General features: G+C 44.5%; 1 long non-coding RNA gene across 1 annotated transcript; it reads right to left on the minus strand.

The window, feature by feature from the left end:
* Positions 1-7648: 7648 nt before the first annotated feature.
* On the minus strand, positions 7649-8829 carry LOC123625354. The gene is made up of 2 exons (XR_006730475.1): positions 8787-8829; positions 7649-7929 (listed from the first exon to the last, which is right to left on the minus strand). It is a non-coding gene; the product is annotated as an uncharacterized LOC123625354 (long non-coding RNA).
* Between the last annotated feature and the right edge of the window lie 5025 nt (positions 8830-13854).

Here is a 13854-nt window from a genome sequence, read left to right on the forward strand (position 1 = left end):
TCAAAAAGATAACCAAATTATGATTACATTTTTAGAAATGGACTGTAGTTAGTGTGTAAACTGGGACTTGAACTTAGTCTCCAAAATGTTTTGTGTAATTCACATTGTCTTGAAAGATTTTCTAATTTCCATGGTGGCAAAAAGATTTTTTGTTTTAATCATGGGGAGATGAGAGAGAGAGAACGACATTGAGAGAGTAAGTGATGTATGTATTCAGATGCACTTTGGAATAATTGTATACAAATGCATTTGATATTTAGCAATTTTTAAAAAGAAAGAAAGTAATCTTGGAACAAAAAGAAATTATATAATTGTGTGACAGGAGCAAAGTTATCGAAGTGTGAGCACTCCCAACATTTCTCCAGTGGAGAATTCTTTGACAGATTGGTTTCGGGGATTTTTTTGTCATATAGAGTCATAAAAATGATGCTACAGCAGAGGAGCAGGGATGGAACAGTGTCTTACTTGCTCTTTTTTATTATAAAGAATTGTGTAATGAGCCAAGGGGAAAAGAAACTTTTTTTAATGGCAAGGCAAAATTGATCTACATAATAAAGAACAAGGAGGGGGATAGGAAGAGGCAAGAAACTGAAAAGCCACAGGGGCTGGAAGTTGGGGAAAGAGTTTGAGGGGCTTTGATAAGAAGCTTATAGGCAGTTCTGGGTGTGAGAGAATTGGGGAGGAGAAGGAAAGGAATTTTGATAAGTTTTGCTGTGGGTTTTGAAATGGATCCTGTTTCGTGTTCTTTAAGAAAGGCAGAAATGATTGAAATTCACTCTTAATTAATTTTGGTTGGTGGATTGTGGTTCTGAGGCTGCAGATTTAGAAGGATTACAGTCGCTTTTGATGTTCCTGTTTTCAAGTCCTGTATGTACTGCGGATGGACAGTCCAGAGCATTAACAACAAAAAACTGCATGATACAGTCTGGAACAATATTTACCAGAATATTATAAATGACTAATATTAAATGGTGGGATTTAGAATAATTTCATTTTCTCTTTTGTTTATCTATTTCTCTGAATTCTTTAGAATGAGGATGTATTATTTTTAACGAAAAGAAATTTAAGTTCATGCAATAATGAAGAATCTGAACATTTTCCTTGGCATGGTGAGGGTGTTTCCCCATGTTTTCTTTAGGTGCTGTTGGGGGGTGAGGAGGGAGTGGGGACAGGGAGGTGTTCCAAAAGGATGCAGAAGAAAAAAAGAAGAGTCAGGAAGGTTTATGAGATTTTTAAGTATCTCTATTCTGAAGCTTAATTGCTTTGCTGCTGCTTAATTCAGGATGTCAACCAGGCCCAATGGTATGTTCACCTTACTCTATTGAAGGGTAGCAGAATATGTTACCCCAAAATGTGCCACTGTGGCATATTGATTGTTTTGAGCTTTAGACAATGGAGAAGAAACAGATACAAGAAAAATGCTCTGTCCTCCCCCTTTTGTCTCAAAGCAGGACATAAATTTGTAAAGGTATCCCCCTCTTCTCTCTCTACCAGGAAGGACAGAAGTTAATCACTGGAGACAACTCTAGAAACTTTAGCCCAATGAGGGCACCAGAGGAATCTACATAAATCTTGCTTACTGGCCCTTATCTTCCATTAATATCCCCCATATTTTTATCTTCCCTCAATTTGCCACCCTAAAAACTCAGAGTCCTTTTTCTTTGTCTTGTCATTTCTCAAAAACTTATCATTCTCTTGTTAAGATGCTGTATAAGCCCAAATTCTATCTACCCCTTGTAGTTACTTATCAATGAATACTCCCATGTGTATGTGCGATGCATGCATTAATAAATTTTTGCTTGTTTTCTCTTGTTAATCTATCTTTTGTCAATGTCAACATAATAAAGATGGTAAGGAAGATTTTATTCAGGGGGATTACTATGATAGGATTTTGTAATAGGGGAGAGAGATTAGGCTCAACTCAGAATACAACAAGGAAGAGTAGAAATTTATAGCCAAGGAGCAGGTTGGGGGTTTGTGCATGGAAAATTACTGAGAGGAAACATCAGAGGCAAGGGAGTAGTCTCGCCAGACCAACTCCACGGCTTCTTGCTGAAGGCAGGTCAGGGTGATCAGATATTGAGGATAGGGGAGGAAGAATTTGATCAGATACTGAGGGTGGGGGATTTTTGCTAAACTAGACTCAACAGGCCAAAAACAGAGTCCAAGTGCAGGGCCTTGAGAACTTAGAGGAGCCTGACCAGAGTTAGGTTAAATCAGTCTTTGTTACAGTTGTTCTTTGGTTTGTGGCAGCAAAACTCCAATCTCTGCCTCCATCATCCCACGGTATTCTGCCCCTATGTCTTCGTGTTCCAAGCTTTCCCTCCTTTCTCTTATGAAAATTCCAGTCATTGGATTTAGGGCTTACCATATCCAGCATGACCTCAACTTTATCACATCTTCAACTCTTATTGCCAAATAAGGGCATATTCTGATGTCCCCAGTAGTCATGAATTTTTGTGGGGACACTATTCAACCCACTATTGTGGTTGAAACCATGGCCTCTAGTGCTTAAATTCTTGTTCTGCCAATAACTAGCTGTGTGAACTTGGGCAGTTCACACAACATTCATACATGTGTCATTTCACTCATAACGTGTGGATTTCACCTTCTTTGTGGAGCTACTGTGAGGAGCAACTTAGATAACATTTGTAAAGCATCTTTGAGCACAATGCTTGGTTGGTGCTCAGAGAACAGTGACCCAAAATGAAGCCTCAGAAGCAGCCTCAGAAGCAAAAGGTTTTTTTCCTGAAATTCTCCCGTCCTCCTGCCTCACCGTCCCATTCTCCCCTGAGGCTAGCCGTAAAAACTAGGACCTCTCTTCCCCAAGGCAGGTCATAAAAACCAGAACCCCTTTTCCCAAAAGCCAGCCGCAAAAACCTAAAATTATGCTGTGTAAAAAGTGGCCATAAAGAAATTATCTGACCTATCTTGTTTGACTGTAGGTCATAAGACCCCCATCCCAGTGAGGCCCCTGCCCTACACCGAGAAGGAAGGAATGCTCAGAGAGGCCAAGAAGAATCTAGACAGGCCAGGCAGAGTGGCTCATGCCTTTAATCCTAGCACTTTAGGAGGCCAAGGCAGGAGGATCATTTGAAACCAAGAGTTCAAGACTGGCCTTGGCAATATAGTGAGACCCCATCTCTACAAAAAAAAATTAAAAATTAGCCAGGTGTAGTGACACGGGCCTGTAGTCCCAGCTACTCTAGAGGCTGAGGCATGAGGATCACTTGAGCCTAGGAGTTTGAGGTTGCAGTGAGCTATGATCATGCCACTGCACTCTGGCCTAGGAGACAGAATGAGACCCTATCTCTAAAAAAAAAGAATCTAGACAGCTAGGACTTGCTGTGTTCCCCACTCAGTCGATTAGCATTAGATAATACCCTTTTGTCCAATCATATTTCTACACTGCAGACCATACTTTATTGAAACTAAACATAAAACAATGGACAATTTTCTCCAAATCTTTGGGTCTTTATTCTGAAGGCTTCCGTGTGTACACATTAAATAAATTCTTACGCCTTTTCTCCTACTAATCAATCCACCTCATGTCAGTGATTTTTTCAGTGAACCTAAAGGGGACTAAGGGCCTTGGTCCCTTCACCTGGCCCTTGGTAAGTGTTTCCCTGGCAGCTGCCCTCACTTTTGCTCAACTCTTTAAAATATATTTTGTGCCTCAGCTTCTTCCTTTAGATGACTCTGTTGGGAGGAAAATTCTTCTTCCAACTTGCGTCCAAGGGCTGTGGGCCTCCAAATTTAACTGACAAAGGAAAGATCAACAAGGTTTTTTCCACACTTCATATGGGAGCTTCCAGTATTGGGAAACTCATGGAATAACCCAAAGTAAAGGTTTATATTACCAGTGTAACAGAAGAGAGAAATTTTCAGGGCTTTAATGGGAGAGTATGGAAGGTTCTATTGGGGGTTTTGATAATAATGGACGGGCAATCTATCTTCTTGGCAGCTGAATCTGCAGGAAACCCCTCCAGAGGGGGATTAATGGAGCTGTATTTTTTGGGAGCTCTGCTTTAGTCAGATAAGGGAAGTTCAGATAAGATTTCTTTCTGCGTCTTTTGTAGGTCAAATGTTTTCACTTTAAAATTACCTTGATACCAACTCAAGGTCAAGAGAGTCCCCACAATTCCCAAATGAATTTTCTAAGTCTCAGCTTCTAAAGCCCAACTGTCCAGTTCATGCTCCTCCTCTGTCCTTGAGAACTGAAAGGCCTGGTTGAGTTACTTCACCATCTGTGTTAGTCAGGGTCCTCCAGAGAAACAGACCCAATAGGCTACATAGAGATGTGTCAGAGGAGATATTTACGGGAAATGGCTCACCTGGTTGTGGAGCCCAAGAAGTTGCACGGTATGCCTCTGTGAGCTGGAGACCCAGGGAAGCCAGTGTAATCCAGCCTGAGTCTGAAAACCAGGAACCGGGGGAAGCTACAGTGTAACTCCCAATCTGAGGCCAAAGGCCTGAGAAGCAAGGAGGATGCTGACCTAAGTCCTAGAGTCTAAAGGCCCAAATACCAGGAGCTCCAATATCTGAGGGCACGAGAAGATGGAGGTCCCAGCTCAAGAAGAGTTTAGAGAGCGAATTCTCCTTTCCTCCACCATTTGGTTCTCTTAGGGCCGTCAACTGATTGGATGATGCCAACCACGTTGATGAGGGCGGCTCAGTCCTAATGGAAATGCTGATCTCTTCCAGAAACACTCTCACAGACACACCCAATAATCTACAAAATGAGGAGGATAGGGCGGTGATGAGAATTAAAGGAGCCGTATATGTAATGCATTTGGAATAGTGCCTGGACATAGTAAGTGTGATGGAAGTGTTTACTCTCATTATTTGTATTTTGTCCCTTGAGCACCTCAAACTCGACCCCTTCAAAACTCAACCCCTCATCCTTCCTTTAAACCTGTCACCCCGTATACCTTTCTCCCCTAGGTTGCCTCCTAAGTGGTATTCACGCTCCTAGCTTTATCCCTCCCTCCGTCCTCCAAACAGTTACTAGGATGCGCTACCTGATGTATAATACGAATCTAAACTGATCTGACTTACTCAGTACTCTTTGAAAATGACAGACACTAAATTCAAGCCACTCTCAACAAAAACACGTGAATTTATGGGTTCACATAAATCATGTAGGGGTGGTATTAGCTTCTGGCATGGCTGGATCCAGTTGCCCAAACAAGTTCATCAGGAAGATGTCGCTCCTCTCAGCTCCACTCTGCTCTGTGGCTTCATTCTCGGGCAGGCCCTCCCAGTGGTTAAGAGTTTCCAGGCTTAAATCCTACGATTTTATTAATTCCAAAATAAGGTGAATACTTCTTTCCTAATTTCTTCAATAAAAAGTGCAAGGAAGATTCTCACTGGACTAGTTTGGGGTGTATGCCTGCCCTTCAACCTGCTGCTTGGACTGGGGATTCGCAGTGCACTCAGCCTGAAGTTCAAAAATGGGATCAGCCCCACCCAATCTTGTCAACTCAGAGTGGATAAGAAAAGGATCCCCACAAGGGGTAAAGATGGGATTTGTTACCAGAAAGCAGGATACCAGGCAGTCAAAATCAACTGATGTCCTAGCACTGTTGTTCTTCCTAAAGCCCCTCAGTGGAGTTTACACTAAGCCCATTTAGGGTAAACTCTCAGCCTCTTGGTATAAAATCCAAGGCTCTTCGCAATTTGATCCTTTTTCCTTGTCTAGCCTCACCTCCCTGACACTTTGTGATGGGCACTTCGGGCTCCTGTAACATTGCATATCATGTCCCATGTAGCTCCTTGCATCCAACCCTGAACCATATGTCCCTTTCTGAAATACCCATCCTCTTTCCCTGGCTAGTTCCAACTTGAAGGCTAAACGTGGGTCTCACCTAGACTGGAACAATCTCTCTGGAACACCCTGTTCCAGCCTTTGCTTCCACAAATACAGCACTTCAAAATTTTGTTAACACTAAAGAGTTTGGCATAGAGTAGTTACCCAGTAACTCCTGAATTAATGAATGAATAAAGGAATGAATGATATCGTAGGAGCTCAACAAATATTTGTTGAATGAATGAATTGGTTTAAAAGGAGAAAGTTATTGCCTCATATAACCGAAAAATTCAGAGTAAGAGCTGAATATATGAATAAATGGATAGATGAATGGATGGAGGAAAGGAGGAATGGATGGAAGGAAGGATGGATGAATAGGAGGAAAGATAAAAAAAAAAAAAAACTTTGTAAAATAATTGAAAGGTTTATTCTGAGCTGAATATGAGTGACCGCTGCCTGGGGCTATGCAAAAATCTCAAGAATTCCTGAGAAAGTGCACCCAGGTGGTCGGATTACAGTTTCTTTTATATATTTTAGGGAGACAGGAATCACAGGTAAAATCATAAATCAATACATGAAAGGTATACATTGGTTTGGCCCAGAAAGGCAGGACATCTTGAAGTGAAGGGAAGCTTACAGGTTTTAGATGGATTCAGAGATTCTTTGATTTATAATTGGTTAAAGAAATAAAGCTTTGTCTAAAGGCTTGAAATCAGTAGAAAGGAATGTTTTAAGTTAAAATAAGGAAATCTGCTAATCAGAGAGCAAGCCACAATATACCAGTTGGAAGTGAGCTGTTAAGCAAATCGATGGCCTGCAGGCCTGCCTTACCCTTTGCCTTGCATGGCTGTGGGTCTTGTTTGTAATTCAGTACCTTATTGCCACAAAGAGTCTGTTTTGTCAGTCTTATGATCTCTACTTTAACATTAATGCTGGTCAGCTGTGGTGTCTAAACTCCAAAAGGGAGGAGGTATAAGGAGGTGTGTCCAACCTCCCTTCCCTTCCAGGCCAGAGAACTCAGTTTTAAGGTTTCTCTGAGGTCCCCTTGGCCAAGGGGGGGGTCCATTCAGTCAGTGGGGAGCTTAGGACTTTAAGTTTATAGAAGGAAGGATGGATGGATGGAAAGATAGATGCATAGGTAAGTTAAATAATAAGCAAACCCCTCCTCTTCCAGCAGTTTGGGAAGTGGGCTACACCAATGAATTTCAAATCAAGCACAGAGTCTTTGTAGACCTGTTTTCCAGAGGTTAAAGCTATATTTGAGGCCGGGCACAGTGGCTTATGCCTGTAATCCTAGCACTCTGGGAGGCCGAGGCGGGTGGATTGTTTGAGCTCAGGAGTTCAAGACCAGCCTGAGCAGGAGTGAGACCCTGTCTCTACTAAAAATAGAAAGAAATTATATGGACAACTAAAAATATATATAGAAAAATTAGCCGGGCATGGTGGCGCATGCCTGTGGTCCCAGCTACTCAGGAGGCTGAGGCAGGAGGATCACCTGAGCCCAGGAGTTTGAGGTTGCTGTGAGCTAGGCTGACGCCACAGCACTCACTCTAGCCCGGGCAACAGAGTGAGACTCTGTCTCAAAAAAAAAAAAAAAAAAAAAAGCTATATTTGAGTTGACATAAACCTAAGCACTTTCTCCAGGCACGAGGAATTCCTGAGCCTCATAGGGAGACAGATGAGTGATATCAGCCCCCACTGGAATAACTGGAATGTCCTTAAAAAGAAAGTGGGTGCTTTTTCCTGTTACAGATTAACTTCCTGGCAAATTGCAGCATGCCTACCACAGCTGGAGGTGGATGAAGAATTCTGTTTTTAATAGCCCTCAGAGACCTTGAATTTAATTAAATGAGCATTTTATTTCATTCCAAAAGGAAGCAAAACAAACCACCCTGTTTCTGAACTTGTAAGGACCCGGAGCTTCCTTCATTTGATTTGCTGAGAAGCTGAGGGAGTTCTGCCCCTGAGGAGCTAGTGAAATAAGTGCAGCCTCACCACCAGCTGAGAACTCTCTCCACAGAGTCCTAAGTGTGGATGTTGTAAGCAGCTCTCACCAGGCACAGTCCTGTTTTGCAAGGTGAATTTCCATTAGGAGGGAGGAGGGAGAAAAAGAGAGTTGTCTGGAAAAAAAAAATTGAGCTCAGTTCCCAGAACTTGGCCTGTCCCCAGTAAACTGTAGAAAGAGGCCCCAAACTTCCTGATCCCCAGCTGCAAGCCCAGACCCATTTCCTGGCCCGCTGAAAGCTTAGCACCCCCAGGGACAGGGCAGGGCACTGGGCCAGGTGAGGGAGGCCCCCATCTCTCCTGCTCCTTCAGGCTCTGCTGAAGCAAAAGTAACCTTTGTAGTCAACTCCAGGCTGCATTGCTTTATTTTTTGTCCATCCTTCCTGCTTTTCTTCTTCTTTACCACTGTCTAAGCTCAAAAGAATCCTATTTAGTTTCTCAGGTGTTTATGGCCAAAAAGAAGGGCCTTTTCCAATAGCTTAGTGCTTCTCTCCCCCTCTCTCCCTCCCTCCTCCCTCAGTCCTCCATTTCCCCCCTCCCCTTCTCCCTCCCTCCTCCTTCTCTCCCTCACTTCTCCCTCTCTCCTCCCCTCCCCCACCACTAGAATAAGAATAAAAAGGCCCTCAATGCATCACCCAACCTGCAGTGGGGCAACTCGGAGCTGACCAGTCACCTCCTTCTCAACAGGCAGGTAGGTCCACATGAGTAAAGAGAAATGGCCCCCACTAATCACAGGCAATAAAGGGATTTGGATTTCAGTTTACTGAGACACTTTGCTTTAAGCAAGACTCTCTGCATGCGTTCAGAAGCCACATTGCAGCTGGGCTCAGTGGCTCCCGCCTATAATCCTAGCAATCTGGAAGGCCAGGTGGGAGGATTGCTTGAGCTCAGGAGTTCCGAACCAGCCAGCCTGCGCAAGAGTAAGACCCTGTCTCTAGTAAAAATAGAATTAGCCAGGCGTCATGGCACATACCTGTAGTCCCAGCTACTCGGGAGGCTGAGGCAAGAGGATCTCTTGAGCCCAGAAGTTTGAGGTTGCAGTGAGCTACAATGACGTCACTTACACTTTACCCAGGGTGACAGAGCAAGACTCTGTATCAAAAAAAAATCAAAAAACAAAAAACAAAAAACCACATTGCTTTTGTTCAGTGTGGCTCAAATCTGAGTTCAAATCTTAGTTCTGCTCCTTCCTGGCTGGCCATCCTCAGGCAAGTGACTGAATTTCCTCCATTTCCTCATCTATAAAATGGGGACAGCGGGGTTGCATGGAACCATCTAGATAGGAAGCTCTCAGCATGGTGCCTGGCTCAAAGCAAAGGCTCCCTTCCCTCTTTTCTCACTTCTGTTGTACAGAATTACACCCACCCTTCCCTGCTGATCCTCTAATCTCAGATCCCCAATTCTGTCTTTCAAATGTGTTGTGTCATCATTTATTTGCAAACATGTCTATTTGATTTCAAATGAAAATTCTTTTCAGTCGAATTCAAAACAAACCACAGGCAGGGGGGAAGAAAGAAAGGCTGACAGACGTGTTAGTAAACAGCAAAATATTTTTGAAGGCTGGATGCAGATATAGCTCAGAAGCTGGGAGGTTCAAATTGACAGACTTTTGATATGAGGAGACGTGTGACTATTAGACAGAGGGACATTTTTTCGGAGGATGAGAGAGCCAGGAGCGTGAATCCCTCCTCCTTTCCCACTAGGGCTCCACTTCCCGGGTGACCAAGGCCTTGCTGCCTTCCATTCGTGTGATCCCAGCCTGATCCCGATCATCGCATAATTCATTAACAACACTCCAAGTTGGATATTAAATTATTCATACAAACAGCATGGAGCGGGCCAAATGCAAAGCCTTCCCATGGGGATGTTGGCTATGCATCCAGCCGTGGGGGAAAAAACGGAGAGAAAGACAGAGAACAAACTGAAATTCACACACCCCAAACCACTTCTGGCCACGGCGCCTTCAGAGTATGTTCTGGAAAGTGAGGCAGATAAGCATCACTGGATGGATGTTCACAGCTCAGCAGCAAACAGTCCCTGGAGCGAGAACAGTCCCTGCGGGAGAGCTGGCCAGACAGGACCCGCGCAGCCTTCTCCTGCTGGAGGAAACTGCCGAAACCTCAGTCCCAAAGCGGGGACTTCTCTCTCCTCCCTCTATTCGTAGCTTCTCAGGACGGGGATTATCTTATGTGTCACAGGCCAAAAGGCAGTTCCGGGAACAAGGTGAGGGTGGGACTCCAGAGAAAAGCATCTCAGCTCTCCGGCTCCTGGCTTCCGTCCTTCAGTGAGACGTCCTCGCTGGCCGCTGCCTCCGTGCAGGTCTCCAGATTGCGCTCTTCTCCCTCCTGCTGCTCTCCAGGCTTCTGAGACTCATCTGCCACCTTGGTGCTCTTGCTGGAGTGGCACCCCATCTTGGTGGGACGCAGAGGGCCTGCGGCCCGTGGACAGACGTTCTGAGAGGAGGAAGGTGTGTGGGGCTGATCCTCGGGTGCCAGCGTTAAATAACCCCCCTCGGAGCCCTGTTGAAAAGAGAGCCGGCTCTGTTCCCATGGCCACAGGGAGCCGTCCCTGGTGCACACGGGAGCTCCTGTGGGCTGGGCAGGGCCTGGAGGGTTGCCCTTCCTGCTGACCTGGGTAATTCCAGGCACTGTGCACACCTCATTCATTACACCAGAAGAATTCCCTTTTGTTTAACTTCCGTACAGATAACTTCCCCCAACACCTAGTAACCTGTAAACACCAGCCCCTATCTTCGCACGCAAAGAAAGACATGTTACTATGCAACTGGCTGTGCCCTCCCTCCGTATCTCAGGGCCACATTCAGTTCCCAGAACTCACAGACCCCCCGCTTGGAGGCCTCCCCTACCCTAGAATGTCGACCCCACCCAGTGTTGAAGAATAGGGAGTTCTGAGACCATGGACTCCTGGGGTTACCCAAGCATGTAAATAACTAAAAGAACCCAAAGATACTGGCTGCTACTCTGTGCCAAGTGGAGTTCACATTCATTATCTTGTTCATAAGAAGTAGGTTGTATTATTTAATCCTCATTTAACAGATGGAGACACTGAGGCACAGAGAGACTGAGTAATTTATCTGAGTTAGTTTCTTTCTTTTTTTTTTTTTGAGACAGAGTCTCACTCTGTTGCCCGGGCTAGAGTGCTGTGGCATCAGCCTAGCTCACAGCAACCTCAAACTCCTGGGCTCAAGCAATCCTCCTGCCTCAGCCTCCCGAATAGCTGGGACTACAGGCATGTGCCACCATGCCCGGCTAATTTTTTCTCTATATATTTTTAGTTGTCCAGATAATTTCTTTCTATTTTTTTAGTAGAGACAGGGTCTCGCTCTTGCTCAGGCTGGTCTCAAACTCCTGAGCTCAAAGGATCTGCCCGCCTCGGCCTCCCAGAGAGGTAGGATTACAGGCGTGAGCCACCGCGCCCGGCCAGTTTATTTTTATTATTATTATTATTATGTTTTAGAGACAGGGTCTAGCTCTGTCACCCAGGCTAGAATGCAATGGCCCAATCATAGGTCACTGTAACCTTGGACTCCTGGGCTCAGGCAATCTTCCCACCTCAGCCTGCCAAGCAGTTAGGACTACAGGTGCAAGCCACCACACCTGGCTAATTTTTGTTGTTGTTTTTTTAGCAGAGACAGGGGTTGGGTCTTGCTATGTTGGCCAGGTTGGTCTTGAATTCCTGGCCTCAAGCAATCCTATCCAAGGTAGTTTCTAACAGCCACAAAATAGTATAGCTGAGATTCAAACCCAAGTCTTCTGACTTCTGCTCTTTATCACTAAGCTAATCTCATCTATTTTAAAGGCCCCATGGAGCCACCTTCATACAGCATTACAGATGTTATCAGCTGAGCAGGCTGTCACTGCTTTTATCTGGGACACAAGAGTAAAGGTTTCAAAGCTGTGAGTGATCTCTGATGTGAATGCTTCTGGAATGAAGTCTCATGTGCTACAGAACTGGAGTTAGCAACTCCTGTGCTCTATATTTGACCCCTATTTTATTTTCTGGTCACCTATCTTTCCTTTTCTTAACTCTACCAGGGGCCTGATAATCTTGACCCAGCTCCTGGGAAGCCGGAGGGAGGATCAAGCAGGTCAGTGAAGTGGCTTTTCAGAGAAGTAAAAAATATACATTGATTTTTGTGCATGCACATGGCAATCAAAGGTGACATCAACTCCGGTTCACTCATACCTAACTCCTTACAATCACACAGCTTAACAAGGAAGTATTATTATTCCCACTTTAGAGTTGAAATCATTGAGTCCAGAGTGCTTAGGCCTATCCAAGGTCATGAACCTGGTAAACAGCCAGGTCAGGAGCAAACCCAGGTCTTGCTGCCTCCAAAGCCTGTGCTATCCCCGTGCTGAGCCCCCTTCTGTCCCTGTCTCCAGTTAATACCATTCCTCTTCCCTGGACGGGGACATTCAGTGATCTGCAAGAATGTGGTAAAACTCCCCTGTAAATCATCTTTCTTTAAACAAGCTTCTTGCCAACTGGGCCTGGCAGAATGACAATTAGGAAGACATCGTGATGCCATCTATTTACCTCTCCTATATAAATGCCAAAGGGTAGAAGAGGGAGGTTCATTTACCATCCAATTAAGATGCCCTAATTAAGGCAAATCCACATTTGGTTATTGGGATCCTAGACCAACAATCCTCTCGTGAAGCCTCCAAATTAATCATGCTTAACCCAAATTAGCCCAAGAGACGGGTCACAGCAAAGCCCAGGAGCCAGGTGAGAAACTCTCAGACTGGGCTTGGATCAGTTTCAAGCCGTGGTCCATGGGAACAGATAGAGAGTCCTTTGCTAAGTGAACATGTAAGAAACCTGCCTTGCCTATGACCCTCCCCCCATTCAGGACCAGTCACATCATCTGTGGGGGCTAGTGCAAAATAAAAATGTGAGCGCCTTGTTCAAAACTTATTGAGAATTTCAATATGGTGACAGCAGAACCTTAAATGAAGCACAGGGCCCATGAAGCCAGCCCTGCCCACACCTAACCTCTTTCTTGACTCCCAGAAATGGATTCACCTCTGATGAGGACTGTTATTTGCCAGATCCACCAGCCGGCTCAGCTCAGGGTCTACTGCCCTAGGAACAGAATGAGGCCAGAGGACAAGAAAAGAGAAATGGGGCATAAACAACCCAAAGGTGGATGGGACGTCGGTAGAACACATTTAAAATGTTTTCAGCTTTAAACTATGATATTACCACCTACAAAACGTACCGTGTGCACACACACACACAAAATCAACATAAAAAATACAAAAACTGCTTGGAAAAAATATTGACAATGCCATATGTTGGCAAGGCTGCGGAGCAACAGGGGAAAACAGTTTTGCAGTTTCTTAAGAATTAAACATACACTTACCGTAGGGCATTTACCTGTGTTGGTTGGCTCCGGATACCATAAGAAAATACCACAGACTGGGTGGTTCACACAACAGATATTTATTTTATCACAGTTCTGGAGGCTAGAAGTTCACAATCAAGATGCTGGCAAATTCGGTTTCTGGTGAGGACTCTCTTCGTGGCTTGTCGATGGCTGCCTTCTCACTGTGTCCTCGCGTGGCCTCTTCTCAGCACTCTTGGAAAGAGAGAGTTTAATATCCCTTCCTCTTCTTATAAGGACACCAGTTCTATGGGATTTGGGCCCCACCCTTATGACCTCATCTAACCTTAATTACCTCCATACAGGTCCTGTCTCCCACACAGTCACATTGGGTTTTGGGACATTGACATATAAATTTGGGACTGGGGGAACCACAAAATTCAGTTTATAATGTTACCCAAAGGAAATGAACCCCTGTGTTCACACAAAAACCTGTACACACATACTGAGAGCGGCTCTATTCATAATCAAAAACTGGAAACAAATGTAAAAGGACAAATAAACTGTGATGCATTCACACAATGGAACACTACTCAGCAATAAAAAGGAATGAACTATTTATTGATACATGCAACAAGTTTTAGATGAAACTCAAAGGCATTACATTAGATGAAAGAAGTCAAGGTTACCT

This window comes from Lemur catta, chromosome 20 (assembly GCF_020740605.2).
Source record: "Lemur catta isolate mLemCat1 chromosome 20, mLemCat1.pri, whole genome shotgun sequence".
Lineage (NCBI taxonomy): Eukaryota > Metazoa > Chordata > Mammalia > Primates > Lemuridae > Lemur > Lemur catta.